The sequence below is a fragment of the Gouania willdenowi genome, chromosome 10 (assembly GCF_900634775.1).
Source record: "Gouania willdenowi chromosome 10, fGouWil2.1, whole genome shotgun sequence".
NCBI lineage: Eukaryota > Metazoa > Chordata > Actinopteri > Blenniiformes > Gobiesocidae > Gouania > Gouania willdenowi.
In genome coordinates, this window is record NC_041053.1 from 19,010,991 (window position 1) to 19,028,692 (window position 17,702).

At 40.0% G+C, this 17,702-nt stretch overlaps 1 protein-coding gene across 15 annotated transcripts in view; it reads left to right on the forward strand.

The window, feature by feature from the left end:
• LOC114471318 (collagen alpha-1(XXIII) chain-like) overlaps positions 1–17,702 on the forward strand; it is a 168,898-nt gene that overhangs the window by 73,306 nt on the left and 77,890 nt on the right. The gene's annotated exons all lie outside the window — the stretch shown is intronic.

Here is a 17,702-nt window from a genome sequence, read left to right on the forward strand (position 1 = left end):
TTGTCTTTGCTGGCATCTGTGCAGAGGCAGAGAAAGCTGTGCAGAAACCAGAAGAAGTTTTTATTATGACAATCATGTGAATCCTAAAGTAAAGCTGCGGTTAAATGCATCTTGGTCACAGCGGTTTTGAATATGTAGTGTTATTATTATATAATGTGTTAGTATATAAGTGATGGTTTTCTCTCATCTTACTGTCTGCAGCTGTAACTCAGTCACACAGCACAGTGTCTCTCTTTGATTGCTTCTTCATGTACTGTGGGAGCCAATTGGCTGCTTTTCTCAAAATGAAAATCAATAAGCACTCTTAAGCCTCTTTGGGCAAAGAGAACCACTTTAAAATGAAAACTCATAACTTCACTTTTAGCTTGTCACTTCTAACTGAGCAGAGATCAAGTATTGAAAACTTTGAACCTTTAGAAAACAGGAGGTGTTTCCTCTGCTCAGTAAGTTATTCTATTAAGGACCCATGTTAAGCTAAATTAACTTTTCTGTGCTTTAAACATCATAAAAGTGTTATTAGAGCTTCATACACATGCCCAAAGTGTTTTTTTATTGATTCCCTCAATGTGATCAGTGGGTGGGAGGAGGGTGGGCCGTCCTCTGGCCCTACTTCACCATGCGGGGAGGAGGAAGTCAGTGCCCCATCTATAGACCAGCTTACTCATGAATATGCATAAGTAGGACGCAAATCAGCCTGTTTGTGTAGCGTTGCTCAGAAAGTGACATTTCAGAGGCTAAAACTCTGGAAAACAAGTGAGTTTGGGAAAATTCAACCTCAAATACTATGTTTTTGGGGTTCTTAGAACAAATGGAGATGGGTGAAAAATAGCATGATATGGGACCTTTAATATGGTTTAAGCTCTTAGTTTCATCTATTTTTCTGAGTGGTGTGGAATACAGTTACTTTCCTTTTCCTTCACGTCTCAGTGTTTTCCTTAGCACTCCGTGAGAGCTTGTCCTGAGACGCTTTGATGAAAGAGCTGCAGCTTGATAGCCTGGCTGACAGCTGGCTCACATGTTTATTTTCCTATGAATCTTGATATGCTGATGCGACACATGCGTGGCCACTAGCGACATCAACGGGCCGCGCGTCGCTGAGAAAGGGGAAGAGATGGCCACACAGACGTCACATCAGTGACCACTTTTGTTGGAGTTGTTGGATTTGATACATCTGGATGAGATGAACTCATTAGCCAGGTCCAAATCGAGCGCGTTTCGATTCACACAAGCACACACAGATGAGTGCTTGTTTTAACCCTGTTTACATGAGGAAATCTTGGATTGCTTCATGCAGAAAACCATTTTTCTCCCATACGTTTAGTATTTGACATGGCTGAATCAGAGAGGCTCAGCAGGCCTCAAGGAATATCATGGAAATAACCTTTAAAGCTGATGGAGACAATGTTTTTAACAGATGAAGACAGTGTAGACCTCATTGACCAATAAATCAAAGATTATTTTCACGGAAAAAGATGTAACAGGTTTGTATCTCCACTCTAAACACCTGGGGCCTCATTTATAAAACATTGAGTAGAATCTACACTAAAAGTGAACGTACGTCAAAAATCTAAAAATGTGGTACACCTTCAAAAAAATCTGACTCATAAAACCATGTGGAGCTCACCTGCACGCACTTTTCCCGTCATAAATCACAGCCCAGCTAGAAGTTGGCACAGGTGAATACACCTATGTGCTGACCTCGACACACCCACACTCTACCAGAAATGGTCAGTGCAAAGGAGCTCATGAATGGTTTTTGCATCAAGTAGGACGGTGATTCGCTTGACACCATTTTGGTTCTGGTTTGCTCCACGAGACATTTAGTTTTGGCCAGATTTGGATCTTTCTGTGTAAACATCTGCAACTTTCAGTCGGTGAAAACACCAGAAACGTGTTGGGAAGCTACTTTGGCAGGATTTTGTTGGGCAAACACAAGAAATCACAATAAGAAGGAAGTAAAAACACTTTTATGCATTTGTCTACGTGACTGCATGGGACTGCCATGCACAACACTTTTCCAAGAATGTCAATAAAAGAAGTGGAGATCAAATCAAACTTTTGAGCGCCAATTTTAACCTTTCACATTTTTTTTTTTCACGCTAATTATTTTCAATTTATTGATCTATGACGCATACACTATATCTGTATCTGAGTAAAAAAAGGGAAAAAACTGGTTTCTAGCAGCTTTAAGCTTTGCAGTGTCATTGTCAGCAGGATGCTGTTTGTGGTACTAAATGTACCGTTCATATTTTTCATTTTAAACCACAAATTTAAACCTTACTATGGAAAAATCAAAGAGAAATCAAAGTCAGGATTGTTGGTCCTCTCCACACACACAGTATTTACACACATTTTTCTCTGATTACACCTCCCGAGGCTACAATACTTACAAACCCTGATGAATGTGCAGTCTCTCATGCACCCCTGCACACATACCATGTAGCAGCATTGCATGTTTAGCTGATTGACCATCCTCAGGCATTGCATCAGGTTTGTTCCACTGGTTGGAACTGAAGAGAAGGGCAGGTAAGGTCGCGTGGCCTGCTGACCTCCTTGCCCGTGCTGTGTTAACCTCTGGCACAGGCTGTATCTCCTTTAGTGACTAACAGGATGCAGGATTTGCCCTGAGAGCTGGCTGTTTGCGCTGTACATCTGTTCTGATGCCGTGACCCTGACCGGACATTCCCAGACCGTTCCCACACCTTTGACCCCACCAGAAAATCCTCTCCTCTTGTCCCTGTTACTCATCCTTCCTCACCTCAGTACGCAGCAGTCCTCCATGTTAGATACATTTTCACTAAGTGAATTACGTCCTCGCCCCAGGGGGTGAAACTGCAACCAGTGAAGAAGGACAATCAATGACAGATTCAACAGAGTTAGGAAAGGAACACAATGTTTTCCCTCTGTTTGTTTTTATGATTGTTTCCTGAAGATCTGATGATGATGCTTATGACTATGCAGGCAATAATAAAATGAGGACCTTGAAGAAGGAAGGATGTAGCATGACACATTGACTGTTCTGCAGTCAGAGGTTCAGCAGACAGATGTGAGTGAGTCCGTATGTGATCATTCTGTTTTGAGGTCTGCAGTACAACAATACGAGTTTTTGAGTTGCATAAAGCACCACCAAACATTATCCATACTTCTGTATTCTATTTGCCCCACATATCCACGTCTAGGATGAGGGCTGACAGTGTTGGATGAAGTGGGACATAATTCCAGCTCGGACTCGACTCAGAGTTTTTTCTTTGGTGACTCGACTTGGACTCGAACACAGAGGACTCAATCTATGTACCGATACATGTCAGCTATACTCAGTGCAGCCTTGCTAAAAAGCACCTGTCGTTATTTTCCAGATACATTAATTCTATGCAGATTACTATGCAGAACTTCAGAATGACCAAGGAAACTTTCCATTACATCTGCTGTCAGATGGAGCCAGAAACAACCTGCTCTTTGTGATTTTTGGCACTTCTTGTCTTTGATAAAACAAATTGTTGAAAGTTAATTTCTCCTTGTAAGGCTGTAGCTATTGAATATTTTAGTAATTGCTTGTTGTTGAGTTTTCTGTTTTTTTTTAAAAATATTTTAATATTTTCATGATGAGTGTTTTCTCATCATTAACTTCACATGCTTACTGTGAGAAGAGCAACAATTGTATTCCTTTTTGACACATCTTCTACATTTCATCCTGTCGGTAACCTTTACAGTGTAATAACCATTGGCAATATGCCACTCCATGTAAAATGTGCCAAAATGTTTCTACCTGGACAGTCTGCACAAAGCATGAAGGTGACATATTGTGGTAACCCGTTGTCACATTAAGCACACGTTTTTGTTGATCGTTAATTTGGCCTTTAATGCGTGGTCCTCTCTGTTTACATCTAAGTGATCTTGTACTAATAGCACTCGTGTTTTCTCTGCAGTGTTTATCACCCCACACTGTGTATTTCTGTATCTTTCCCATACTTCATGTCCCGTGCTTAGCCTCTGCTTCTTTGCAGCACGCCATCAGCAGCTGAATAAATAGATCAGTGAAGGAATCATAGCGACATCACAACAAGAGACGCTTCACACGTAACCGTCCAGGTGGAGCACAGCGCACTACGTAGCGAAATTCAAAGCTTTGTATTAGAGGCTGTGAGACGGGATTGAATTAAACAAAGATCTGAAGTAGTTAAAGGGATTTTATTCATTAGAATATGTGAATTACATAATGATTCCTTTCAGTTTGTCTTCTTTTACCTGCCCAGTGCCCACCATCCTATGCACTCCTTTTTAAAGAATCTTCTTTTTCAGCTCCTCTGTTTTACCGTTTATGATTGTGGTCAGAGGGAATGCAGTGACTTACCACAAAGTCCAAAAACAACAAGAGCAATACTGGAAGGCCTATTAAACTGGCCTGGATTCTACAAATGATTTAAAAGCAAGGAAACCATCCATCTGAGGTTTTTTTTTTCCCCCACTCCTAAATCATTTAGAACAGCTGATCCTTTATTTAATATTCCTCATCTTGTGTGCTTATATGTGGGGGAAAAAAAAAACATTTGCATAAATAATTGTTGCCTTGTAGATAAAACTATGCTCTTGTGACTGTGTATCCTGTGTTATCTTCACACAGTTAGGAGACATGAAGGAGCTTCAGGACAATGATCGGACCACGATGGTGTTGATACTAATACTTGGCACTGAGCGAAACAAGTTGTGTACGAGATAAAATAGTTGCACTGACTTTGGCAGCGGGCCTAGGGCAGAGATTATCTTACGCGACCAAGGTTTCTAAAGTGGACTGGAGAGTTGTTCCAGCTGAAGGTTGGTGGTTCTCCAATCCATTTGAGAGCTTTAAAACTGATATGCCCTCATCAAAGGGACCTTTCACCCCAAATACTTTAAATATAGACAACGTGCCTTCATCCCAGTGCAGTGTGTACTGAGGAGGCCAATAAAAAAAGGTACTTTGCTTAGTTGAGTTAAGAGAAATAAATTGTGACAATTGAAATAGAATTATCACCTTCATCCATCCATTAAAGTTTAAGTAAATCACTCAGTATTTCAGTAAAAGAAGTCTTAAGCCTAAAGATCATTTTTAACTCACCAATTAGCCATTTTTCTTTCATTTGCATTTCAATTTACTCAATTCCATCTTGTTTCCATTTTACCAGCTAATTAATTGTCATTATTGGCTAATAAACTTCTCCAAATCAGGCCAAACATACTTTATATGGTTATTTGAGTTAACCAATGTTATTCATTTTGTATTTCTATTTTACAGATGTGCAAAGATAAAACATTTCTAAAATCACAGTCATTGACAGAGCTCTAGATTTTGTGCAACATTCGACATGTCCATCTGTTTTCTACACTATACATTCAGCCACTCATTGTACAGTACAAAATACTGTATATAGTGCTAATGTCTGATATCATCCCAAAACCTGTGTGCGAGTGATTAGCCTGTCATATAGCCATTTCCATTTCAGGAGGAGAAGTCTGGCATTCTGTGACTTGACATTTCTGTCTCTTTGCTACACATTCAAGCATCCCTGTATGGGAAACACTAGTGTTTAAAAGCGGGATATTGTCCTAAAACAGGAGTGAAAATATGTTCCACGTCATGTTGCCATTTCTGCTGATTTTGTTGAAATATTTTTTTTTTTATTTGAAAATGGCCCTTTCCATTGATTTTCTGTGATAGTTGGAGAACCTACAAGAATCTGTGTCTACGTTCAAACTATCATTACCTAAAGCTTTTACGCTAACTTTGATCAGATCTCAAAGGACCAAATACCACCACAGGTTTTTTATCTATAGTTTCAAACTTTAGGTTCTTTGTGATGCCCTCAGTAGAAGCCATGTGTTTTACTTTGTCCTAATTGATACAGACATTAGTGATTCACCCATCACTGCTTTTACTGTCAATACTTGTTGAAATGACAGCATGCTGGGTGGACGTCACTGACACAAAGGCTTCGTGCTGTCCAACATCTTTATTGTTACACCAACGTCTGACAGTTTACCTGCCCATCAGTTTTGACCACAATATTAAATGTGACATGAGTCAACAGGTGGGAGGAATTTAGATTAAAGGTATAGAATCACCTTATATTACAATCATCTCCACATTTGGGTATTTGTGCAGGTCGTATTAGTCGGACTTTGTTACTAATGAAATATATCAGCCGGTTCAATTCAGGTTAATTGTATTCATATATCACAAAATACAGTCTTATAGCACATATAAAAACATCAGATTTACACATTATATGTGGAGTTTTTACATCTACAGATTGAACCAAATAGTTTTGCAACTTCAAGGTTCAAGGTTTTTTATTGTCATTTCAATGTTTCCATAAAAAAGAAATTTGTACCTCAGGGGCCAGCAGCATACAAGAAAAGAAATATGAACAGAAATACAGTACTTTATAAATCAAAAAATGTAACAGAAATGAAGAATACATAATAAAGTAGGTGATAAATGTGTGTTTATACAGTATATCATCTATTTATATTTATTTTTTTATTACGCTGTTTATCTGTTTATTTATCTACTGCTGCTGAAACTCCACAAATTCTCCCTTTGTGGGACAATACATGTTATTTTATCTTAAAGAAAGTACACACAATACATAAAGGTACAGTGTATAAAGAGAAGTTCCTCACCTCATGTAGAACTACATTTTTAGTTTTAAATTGTCATTAAAAGTCTTTTAACTTGCTACATACAATAGTTATAGTCTACTTGTTTCGTAAAGATTGTAGACGGTCGACTTGAATAACTTCTATATCCACTTATTAACCAGTATTATCCTCCTTATGAACTTTTTCAAACATCATTTCCTGCCTTTTTATACCAGACCGTCATCTTTTGCACAGGGAGAGAAAGAAAGGTTCAAATCTTCTGTGCTTATGACTTCACACACAGCGTCAGTCAGTGACAGATGTTCTCACCAGCTGTGCCCTCATCTGTAATCTTTCCATCTCTAATGTAATTTACTGTATGCCTTTCAACGGCCTAACATATATGGACACCTTGGCCTCTGCAGGCTGCAGATTCGGACTCCAGTGGTATTTGATCATCTTTATCACTGTGCCTCATCCTCATGGGACGGGCCCCCAGTACAGAGCGTCTGAATAGAGTCCTTTCTGTATTTCTGTAAACCTAATATTACTGTCAGACCTCCCTGACTTTTGGTGGTTGGAGTTGCTTTTCTGCTTTCACTGTCCTCTTTGTTGCTTTGTCTCCTTCAACATTCCCGTCTCCATATCACTGGTTAGTGCCACAACCATCAGTCCATCCTGCGCATAGAATTTCCCGCCCCTAATAATATTTATTATCTCAACTGAGTGTCCGTTGTTCATGTGATCTTCAGCCGGGGCCTGCAGTTAACCACGTCCAGACTTTGCTGCTACTTAACAGCTTCTCCCTGGTCTCTGAAACTGTACTGCAGGTCATAATTAACCTGAGACAAAGCACTGACCTGTGACAAATAGTTTGTAACACTACACCTCCTCCTCCTCACTGAGAACTGTAGAGTACAGCTGACATGGCAGAGACTGCTACAGTATGGGGGAGATTGAAGGGTCCTGCACACTCAAACATGGCCTGAAGCCAGATGAGAAGAATTTCAGGGAATTTGGGATGCTAGAGTACTGGAAAAGTTTGGGAAATATCACTGTAACTAAAAGTAAATTCCTTCTGAATTGTATTAGTAACTGTCGCCTACAGCAAGAGTAAAGTGGATGTTATTGTCCCACAGTCACTTTGGTGATGTTTATTTATTCTGCAGCTGCAGTGAGTGATACTTGGAGCTGACTGAGACTAAAATGGCTTTGAGACCACCACCAGGACAGCTGCGTGCACGCTGACGCTCTTATTATGCTGCGTTCATGCCAAACACGTTTAGGGCGTCTAAATTGTGCCTCACGCCCGTAGGTGGACGCTTGTGCTCATTGAATCTGACGCTTGTCACCAGCGTCAAAGACGCTCTGGACGCGCGTCCAAACAAGTTGGGAAGAGAGCACATTGAGCGCGTTTAGGGGAGGGGCTTCTCTGTTGCCGGTGGTGTTCATACAATGGATGATATTGTGGCGATCAGTTACGTTTATAATTCACCCAGTGACTGTGAAGTGGTGGGGAACATTATTGTGTGGAGAAGGCGATGTTTCTGGTCGGATGTATTTTGGTGTGACTCAGTGTGTGCACTGTGATGTTAGAGGACAATAGAAAAGTGTGGGTGAATGGAGAATAAAGGCTTTATTTGCACCTCGGCGCCTTTTCTGGATTCACCAGAGCTGCACTTGGACGAGAGTCGCTTTCAGCGCTACTTTCGTCTCTCCCATGCCCAGTTTGACAACCTGCTGATCTGCATTGGCTCGCATCTCCTACCAGCACACCAACTACAGGCCATTCTGAATATGTCACGGTTAAGTAATGCTCCTGATTGGTCGACGCGCCGCGACAAGCCGCAAAAGTTCAACAATCCCAACTCTAGCGTCGACGGTGTTGGAGGCACCGGACACACGTCAAAAGCTTGAAATCTCAAAACGCGCCACACAAGAGGAGCGGCAACGCTTCTAGAAGCGCGTCCACCACTTGAAACCTCTAAACACCCTATCAGTCGCCTTTTTGTTAACCTACACCTGAAATAACACCTGTCATACTCGCTGTCAATCCCTCTAAACATTGGACATTAAGGGGTTTCTCATCAGGCTTTTAGTCCATGTTATGAAATTAACACACTCCTAATTTGTTAGCCACTGGTTTCATTTTCTGAAAGTATAGGATGAAAACTACAAACCTGAACTCACAATGAACAACTGTATTTACTATGGCTGTAAAAGTATTTTTTATTTATTTCATCAAACCTCAATTTTGCTTCATTTATCTGGTTACCACAGCTAAAACAGGGCAAATGCCATCTAGATTAATGGATCGCGTTTAGTGGCGATGGATAGGCATGTCTGCTATTTACTTTTTATCCATCAAACAGAATTGTATAATAGTAATTGAACTTTTTGAAATATTACATACCTGGTAATAATCTACATATCCATCCATATCATATAAACTATTTTGTACAGTATTGTGTTTTGATAATTCTTTTTGTGATCTAAACACATCTCCTTGATTGACTGGTTGGTTGAAAAGCATAAAGTTACTGAAATAATACGTTACAGTTTCATGTGCTCACTCTTGTTGTTTTGGTTGAAAATGGATATTCTTCAGGATTCCTCATGGATTCCACACATTAGCTCAAAAACACAAGAAATGTAATGGTAATATGTATCATTGAGCTTTATAGAGGGATTGATAAGTGAGACCTGTAATATTGTCTTTTGACTTGCAGCAGAAGTCCAGCATGTTCTAGAGAACTTAAAACAAAACACAATACTCTAAAGTGACGGCGGTCATGGGAATATCAAGACCTAAAAACAGATTAATGGGAACACTTTAGCCAGTCTAAGAAGATTGACAGCACCCTCAGAGTCTCTGCTATTTAATCCTGCCATCTTTTATCCTGTATGAGCTAATTACAACAGAAAACACACACATGCACTGCCCACAGCTTTTAGCCATGTTCTTACCACAGGTATTTTAACCGTGCCTGGCTCTGGGATCCTTACATTAGCCACACATTCCAGTGGTGCAGATAATGGGAAGTTCTATTAAGAGCTATTTGTGGCGACGCTGTGGCGTGTTTCACCAGACTCTAACGCTAGCAGGGCTTTTAGCCTCATTGGATAAGGGGAACAAGGGGAGTGAGTGTCTGATTCCATGTTCCTGTTTGTCTTGTTTGTTTTTATTGTCGGCCCACCTTCTTGTATATTTGCTCTATGTCATTACAGACCGCCATGGGAACACGTGTTTGTTTACCGTCTGTGTTTATGTGGTGCCCTCCGCTAATCCGTGCATTCAGGCCTCTGTTTTACACCTTCACCCAATCTGTCAAATCTGAGCCCCGCATGCACTAACACAGCTTTACACATCAAACATTACTGTACGATCACATGCACCTCAGCAGCCAGTCTGTGCGTGCGACCGTTGGTGACCTCACAGTCACGGCAGCGAGAGGTGGTCTGTTGACACTGACTTGCAGCAGGGGAGCTTCCTTCGCCCCAGCACATGGAAAGCAAACAAACTAATGAGAGCCAGCACTGGGACTCCAGTTCAGCCGGACAGGGGCGAGAAAACCGCTCACTTACAGTCACAGGGAACAAACGTGTGTGTAGGTGGAGGAGGGAATGGGAGCATGCAGGTGTGCACCCATCAACCTCTTAACTTCTGATAGTCAAAACTTTGTTAAAGGGATCCTCCACTGTTTTTACTAATGGAGCCTAAAAGCTTTGAAATGTCCTTATTAGAAGATCTTTGCCAAAACACATTATTTTGCATCATATTCGATTTATTAACTTTTAAAAATGGGACTACTTTATTGTTTTAAGGCCTGTATTCCACCATCATCTCATCTCATTGTTTTCTATTAAAGTGATCTTTGGATCATTTAGCAGCTTTTTCGGTCAAAATACCAATTTGTGCTGCTTTTGGTTGCTCTAAATCAGGTTTGTCAAACTCGTTTTAATTCAGGGGCCAAATACACATAATTTCCATCTCTATTATAGTATTTGAAGTATGTAAGGCACTGACAATATCCAAGCAATAAATGACAGATATCAGTCCCTGCAGGATCTTAAAGTTCCTTGATTTTGTGACCAATTTTATTTAATTTTGGGAAATTTTGGGGAATCATTTGGAGAAAATTGTAGGATTTTGGAAAAATTGACTCACAACAATTTGAAGTTCAAAATAACTGCCATCATGTGATAGGGGCATTGGAAAACTGTGAGCCCCATGGAAAAAAAATGTGCAGCTTTATTGAATTGTGTATTTGGAGGTACTGAGATATCTACATCTGAATTAGTTGGTGATTTGCACAATGTGTCATGTTTTTGCTGTTGTTTTTTACTTTCTCCTGCGGGCCGAATTATGAGCTTTAAAGGGTCATATTTTGGCTCCGGGCCTTGAGTTGGACACATGTACTCTAAATTACCAGGAAAAGTTAAGATGTTGATGTAAACCTCTATAGTTTACCGAAAGAGGATAAAAACAGTTGTGACCCGAAAAAGAATCTATGACCGCAGGGGGCGACAGTTCCAACTCTGCTGTTTGGTAGTACACAATGAAGCAGAGAAGAAGAGCTCTCCTAAGGGACCTTCACTTTAAACAGTGTGCTGATACGCTCTTGTGGCTGAAGTTAGCAAGGAATTCACGGACTGTTGAAGAACTTCACCCAACAGGAAAGGCTCTTATAATAATTTACATTTAAAGGTAGAAAAATATTAACAACATGGCTTTATACTGAGGCCAGTTCAATATGCTACGTTGGAGCTGACGTTGGGGTCACTTTTATGTTTAACGAGAAGTTGGGGTCAGATTGACCTCATAAAGTCATGATTTATATTCACTTGTGGATATTTGCACACGTTTCTCCCACATCTGTGGCCATTTTTTCTTCCATCTGTCGCTGATGCTTGTTCATGTGGATTTGTTGGGTTTTTTCCTTTTTATCACATTTTATATTTTGATAGCGCTTTGAGATTACTTTTGTTGTAATTTGCGCTATATAAATAAGTTGAATTGAATTGAATTTTCCTGTTGGTGTTGCCTCAGTGTTTAAGATGCACCGTCCACATGCTGTTTGCACTGCTTAATAACATGTTGATACATCCTCTACTTCAGACAGCTCATCTGCTCCTCTCCTGTTGCTCTTCATCCACTTCATTCATCTGTTTATTCTACATGACCTTTTCACAACTAAACAACATTTTATACTCCATTAGACTCTTTAGTGACTTGTGTTAGGTGTCAGAATCTGAAAAGACTTCTGCTGTTTGGACCTGTGTGTGTTTGTAGCATCAGGTGCAGATTTGAAGTCATCTGTAAACCTTTGTAAACATAATTTTCTTCGTACTTCGCTTCCATTTACTCCAGAGACCAAAAAACAAACACATCTCAGATCTCCAATTAGTATGTCGATGTTTCACAGCGTGCACGCCTCAGCGTGATGTGACCTTTGTATCACCCGATCAGCCCTAGAGTGTCGTAAAGAAGCAGTTTGGGACAGTTTTGTGAACCTCTAACTCGTCCCATGAACTCTTGGCCAGTTTCGTGTTTTGTCTGTGGTTTTTGGCACCGATTTGGCCCATACCTTCCGCTGTCAGCACTCTCACACTCCGCTTCCTGGATGTTCTCCACTGGGAGAGAACAGCACAGAAGATGCTGAGAAAAAACGATGAGCACGAAGGAGGAGGGATGTAAATACTAGACAGCAACGATCCCTCTGCGTTTTGTGACAGTAGCCATTAAGTAGCTCTGGTCTGTATCGCTGCTCTGGCATCGACGCAGCAACAAACATCATACTTAGGGGTGTAAACCAGAAAATTAATCATATGCTATGATTGCCGGATGCTAAGAGCCAAGAGGTCTCTAAAACAGAGTTTAGTGGGTTGTATTTTTTATTTAGCCAACAGCCAAGATAAACTGTTGAAAAATGTTTCAGCAAAAATATTGTGAGATATCTGTCCGAAAAAAGCTGCAAAAAAAGGGAGAGCAAGATGGTGATGTCACTATATCTTCATATTTTGTTTCCCAAGTCTTTTAAAGAAATAACAGCTGAATATATAAATATATTGGCATACTAAACTACCTGTACCAGCAGGGATGCAGATCATTTTTAGAATGACAATATATCCCATTTGTATAACTAGTTTTGCAAATTAAATTACTTTAGGCCTGAGATGTTGACTTTCCCGACCTGAATCACATTAGTGTGCATGGAAAAGGGAAGTCCGAGAATGGCCCACATGCTCTGTTTAGTCGTGTTCTACTGAGTAAAAGAGAAGCCTCCTAAGTGGAAAAAGATGACATTCCGAGCGACATAAAAACGGATTTTCATGGCGTGAAAATGAAAGTCCGCACAGATTTCCACATATAGGAAATACACTCGTTATGGAATCAGGCACAGCCTCTTTTGCGTCCCCTGTTTATGATGGTGGTAACTTCAGAACGCTGTTGACTAAAGGGAAATTCGTCTTCCACATTCCTTGCAGAGTGTCAGTGTCAGATGGATTACAGAAACATATTTTAAGCATATCACAACATACATATGGTCCTTGAACGTGTTGCACAGTGGCCCAATCTGCAAGTTTTGCCCAAACAAACATTAAAGAAAGTGAAAGTTTTTACAACTTGATAGTCTATGTAACGCAGCACAGGAAAACTTTCACGTCAGAGTTCCACTTATTAGCTTTAACGTGCATACCTTCCTCCTTCCTGCTCGTATACACTACAGGACTGACAGTTTTACTGTACCTGTACTGTTAGCATCCTGTGATAGTGGAAAACAGTGCTCTCTGCAGTCATTTTATTTCATTTATTTGTTTGTTTTTTTTTTTAACGGGAACAAGAAAGCAAAAAACAAAAAGAACCAAAAAAAAAACTATTTTTGTACAAGGAAACTCCAACAGAGAAAAACAATGACAGATGTTCAAAATAATATATAAGATCCATGTGCAGTTTCTACACTTATAATTGCAATAAGAGTTCTGCTCAAAAGGGAGTGGGAACTCTTATTGAATCCACCCCTATTTCTTAATCAACAACTTTCACCATATTGCTTTTGTCTGTTTAAACTTCTAGAAATACACAATAAGGACTAAACTGAATAGAAAAAAACATACAGTACATAGCCATGCATGCTGATGAATAGTAGACTTAATTGGCGTATTGTAGTTTTATATGAAGTGAAGATTGACAGTGACACAAGATATATTTCCAAAATGTTTGAATGTTTTAGTGCTAATATTACATTTTTCTGCAACAAGCAGTGGCAGATGCATTTGTTTTATTTTTGTCCACTTGTGGCTAAGTTTTGGGTCAGTGTACAGTCATGGTTAAGCTCCATGGATATTGTTTTGCGAATCACACCACAGAATATTTTGTTATGTATTCTTGAAGGTAAATATACACACTTTGAATATGATTATCCTGCTGGGTAAAATGTCTAATTTTAAAGCTAAAACTATATCAAATGTATGTATAAAACACTTTAAGAATAGTTTGTCAGTATATGCTAGAAACAATTTTAGCAACAAATAGCAAAACAGAATAACTGAGCATGAAAAGAAATGGACTTAGTTATTAGGTGTACTTTCTTAAAGGTGTGCCATTTGTGATGTTATAAATGTTTTGGTAATTGTGTTGTATTTTGTTTATTGATTTTTGATTAGTGTGATTGATTTTATTTTATTTTTCATTCTGTTATACATTCTTGTTTGCTTTGTGCTACTTTTTGAATTTCTATTTCTATTCCTATTTCGCTTTCCTGTCGCAACACTATGAATGTGTGGGTGATTGTGGTATGAATGTATGGGGGAGTGGTTGGGGTGGGATGGGTTGCTGGAAGCCTGTTTTATTTTATTCTGTGAATAAAATAAAAATTAAAAAAAAAACACACAAGCAGAGGCTAAAATAACTGGTCATGTCTTTTATATAATTTTAAAATAAAATGTAACAAAAATGTTTTAAATAACAGCAAAGCACAACAACAGGTTACATGTATTCTTTTTTATTTTGCAGAAATGCTGTACTTGAATTAACTTAGTAATATAACCAACTTAACATCTGCATCGCTTCACCCCATGGAATTCAATTCAGAGGGGCCAGCTCTTATAGTGGGGTCTCCTAACCCTCTTCCCCTGGGAGAACCACAGCTGAACATCTGGCCTGGCATAATAGTCCATCAATTCTGGCCCCACGATGCTGATTCTGATGAGGTCCTCCACAGTATCAGGCCCTCATATCTGACTTTATCAGATTTTATGTTGAGAAGCCTCTGCAGCTGATATTGGGTTGAATCGTGTATGCACTGTGCATATACGCTCTATCACTCCGTTTGGCGTGCTCGGCACGTTCTTCCCCGCCCCTGTCCCAGGTCCGATGAGCACGCCCCACATGCGCTCCGTCACTCCGCTCAGCGTTTCCTACTTTTGGATTTTCAAAATAAGGTCACCCTGCGCACTCGTACAGATACGACCAGATTAAATTTTCACTCGCACAAGCTGAAAAAATACTCGCATATGCGACCAATTTGGTCGCAGTCTTGAGCCCTGCTTTTGTAGTGAATCCAGGCTGTTCCATATTTTCACTCCACATACAGATGGACCAAAACTCTTCCTGATGCTTCCAATATTGGGTATTATAACATTTCCAAAGCCCCTAGTACCATGAGTGTTCTCTTTAAAAATGAGAAATCTTTGTATGTTGACTGGTAGAGATTTTTTAAAAGCTTTAAATAAAATTAACAGAGTATAATATTTTGCAAGATCATGGATTTTCAGTAACTTAGATTGAATAAAAAGATTATTCGTATGTACTAAATATTCAATCACTGCAGACTTTATCCAAATCTGCCTATCCATCTCCCGCTTCCATTCGACCATCACTCGAGAACAGAACCCTGAGATACTCCACCTCCTCAACTCTAAGCATGTTCATGGTGAAGATATGGCCTCAAAACTACAAGTTGCTGATCATCCTAGCTTGCTTCAAACCCATTTGCAAACCATTTCAGTGAAAGATAAAACACGATTGATTGAATACAATTCTTTTTATATACAATTGTTGTATAACATCACCTGTGGGTAAAAGCAAACTGTTACAAATACCAGAAACACTTCAAGACAGTGAAATACACCACACATATTTTCCTTTGATTGTGTGAAGCAGTGTTGTGCATGCATTCTTCAGGGGACACTGACATCCTGCATGTTATACCAGCTGACTGGGTGAACGTGCAGCTGCACTAAGAAATACTGCCCCATGAGTGCGACTGCGTGACTGTAGTGTGGATCCTACAGAGCTTTAATGAGGGAATCCATCAACAAGAGTCCGGAAGAAGCAGGTGTGACTTCATACTGAACCACTAAAACATGAAGGAGGAAGAGAATATAAATTTTATACGGAACATTTGTAGCTGACCAATTATAACAAGGCTAAATTATTATTGTTTGGGGAGAACTATTTTAATTCAATTCAATTCAATTTTTTTGTATAGTGCAAATTACAACAAAGCCATCTCAATGCGCTTATCAAAATATAAAATTCATAAAAAGAAAGAAAAAACCAACAAGATCCACATGAACAAGCATTTAGCGACAGTGGGAAGAAACAAACTCCCTTTTAACAGGAAGAAATCTTCAGCAGAACCAGCTTCAGAGGTGGCACTTATCTGCTGCGACTGGTTGGGGTTAGTGGACAGAAGGACCAACAGAACAGGATGGAGAGATGGAACATCAGAGTGTCTCAGACTAGTTGAGCTGTGAACCACAGATCAGGAACTGCCGTCATCAGCTTCATGATTCCTGAAACAGAGCAGAGAGAGAAGAGCGAGGAGAAGGCACTGACTGCAGAAAAACATGATACAGTATTTATCAGGTCAGCCTGACTTGGCCTTGGGCCTCACTCCCAGTGGCCTAGTCAACACTTATTGTAAAGGTAACCAATCTCTTTCCATTTATTGTTAAGCTAACAGCGACTCCAAGGTCTGTAAATGCAACCGTTCACGTACGAGCCCATGTCCGCTCTAGTGGTTAGGTTGTGTTATTATTCAGTCCTGTTTATGTGGCTTGTAAATCATAACCAGCTACATCAATATTTGAATCTCTTCCCGTTTATTGAACCAGTAAATGCGACCGTTTACAGAAGAGCCCATGTCCGCTCTAGCGGTTAGGTTGTGTTTTGATGTTATGATTCAGTTAGTGACGATCCCTGCTACATAAATCAGAGGATTTGTTGACACAAAACCCAAATCATATCCTGACGTGCACATTTTGCAGAGATTTATTACAAAAGTAAAGCAATCCTCTTTATTCATCTAACGTGGTTTTTATCATGTCTTTGCTTACTTCTATGCATCATTATTTGCACTTTTTAAACAATGTCCTAAACACACTGTGTTTCCCATCAGTGCGGCAGATCCCACTGAACCAAACCACCATGGATGGTTGCTAATAACCCACCCTAATAATCCCTACATTACCTAATGACTTTTTGCATTGGCTGCTATTAAATACACATTCATTATAATGCCAACCTTCAGTGCTGTGGTGACCATTAGTCCCAGAGGTGAGAGCTAATGCTAGACACCGGCTGGTTGACTCTGCAGCGGTGCGGCAGACTGGCTGCTGCCCTTGGGTGGTGACGCTCGGTGATTACTCAGGGTCCCACAGAGGTGAAGCTCAGAAACAGAGCTCCCTCAGCAGGACATCTGGTTAATGAGTCGCAGGGCGTGCTGCTGCAGCCCCCAGACTGGAAAGATGCTGGCTTTAAACCTAAAGCTGTATCCCACACCCTCATATGGAGTCCTGAACCCCCTTTTTGCTCAGTGCTCCATTTCCTCCTGGCACGGGGAACATGGGGAGCACCTGCTGAGAGAACGCATGAGGCAAGTAGCTGAACGCTAAACACATAATATTTAATGGCTTATATTAAAGTCACATTTTCTGAAACCGGCAAATTTGAGTACAACAGAGTTCACATGTTACGTTAAATGCACTGGCTTAAGATGAAAACTGGCTCAGACGAATATGCCGTAGTTATTGTTTCCTCAATCAGGTCTGCATTATTAGATTCCATTTGGCTTAGC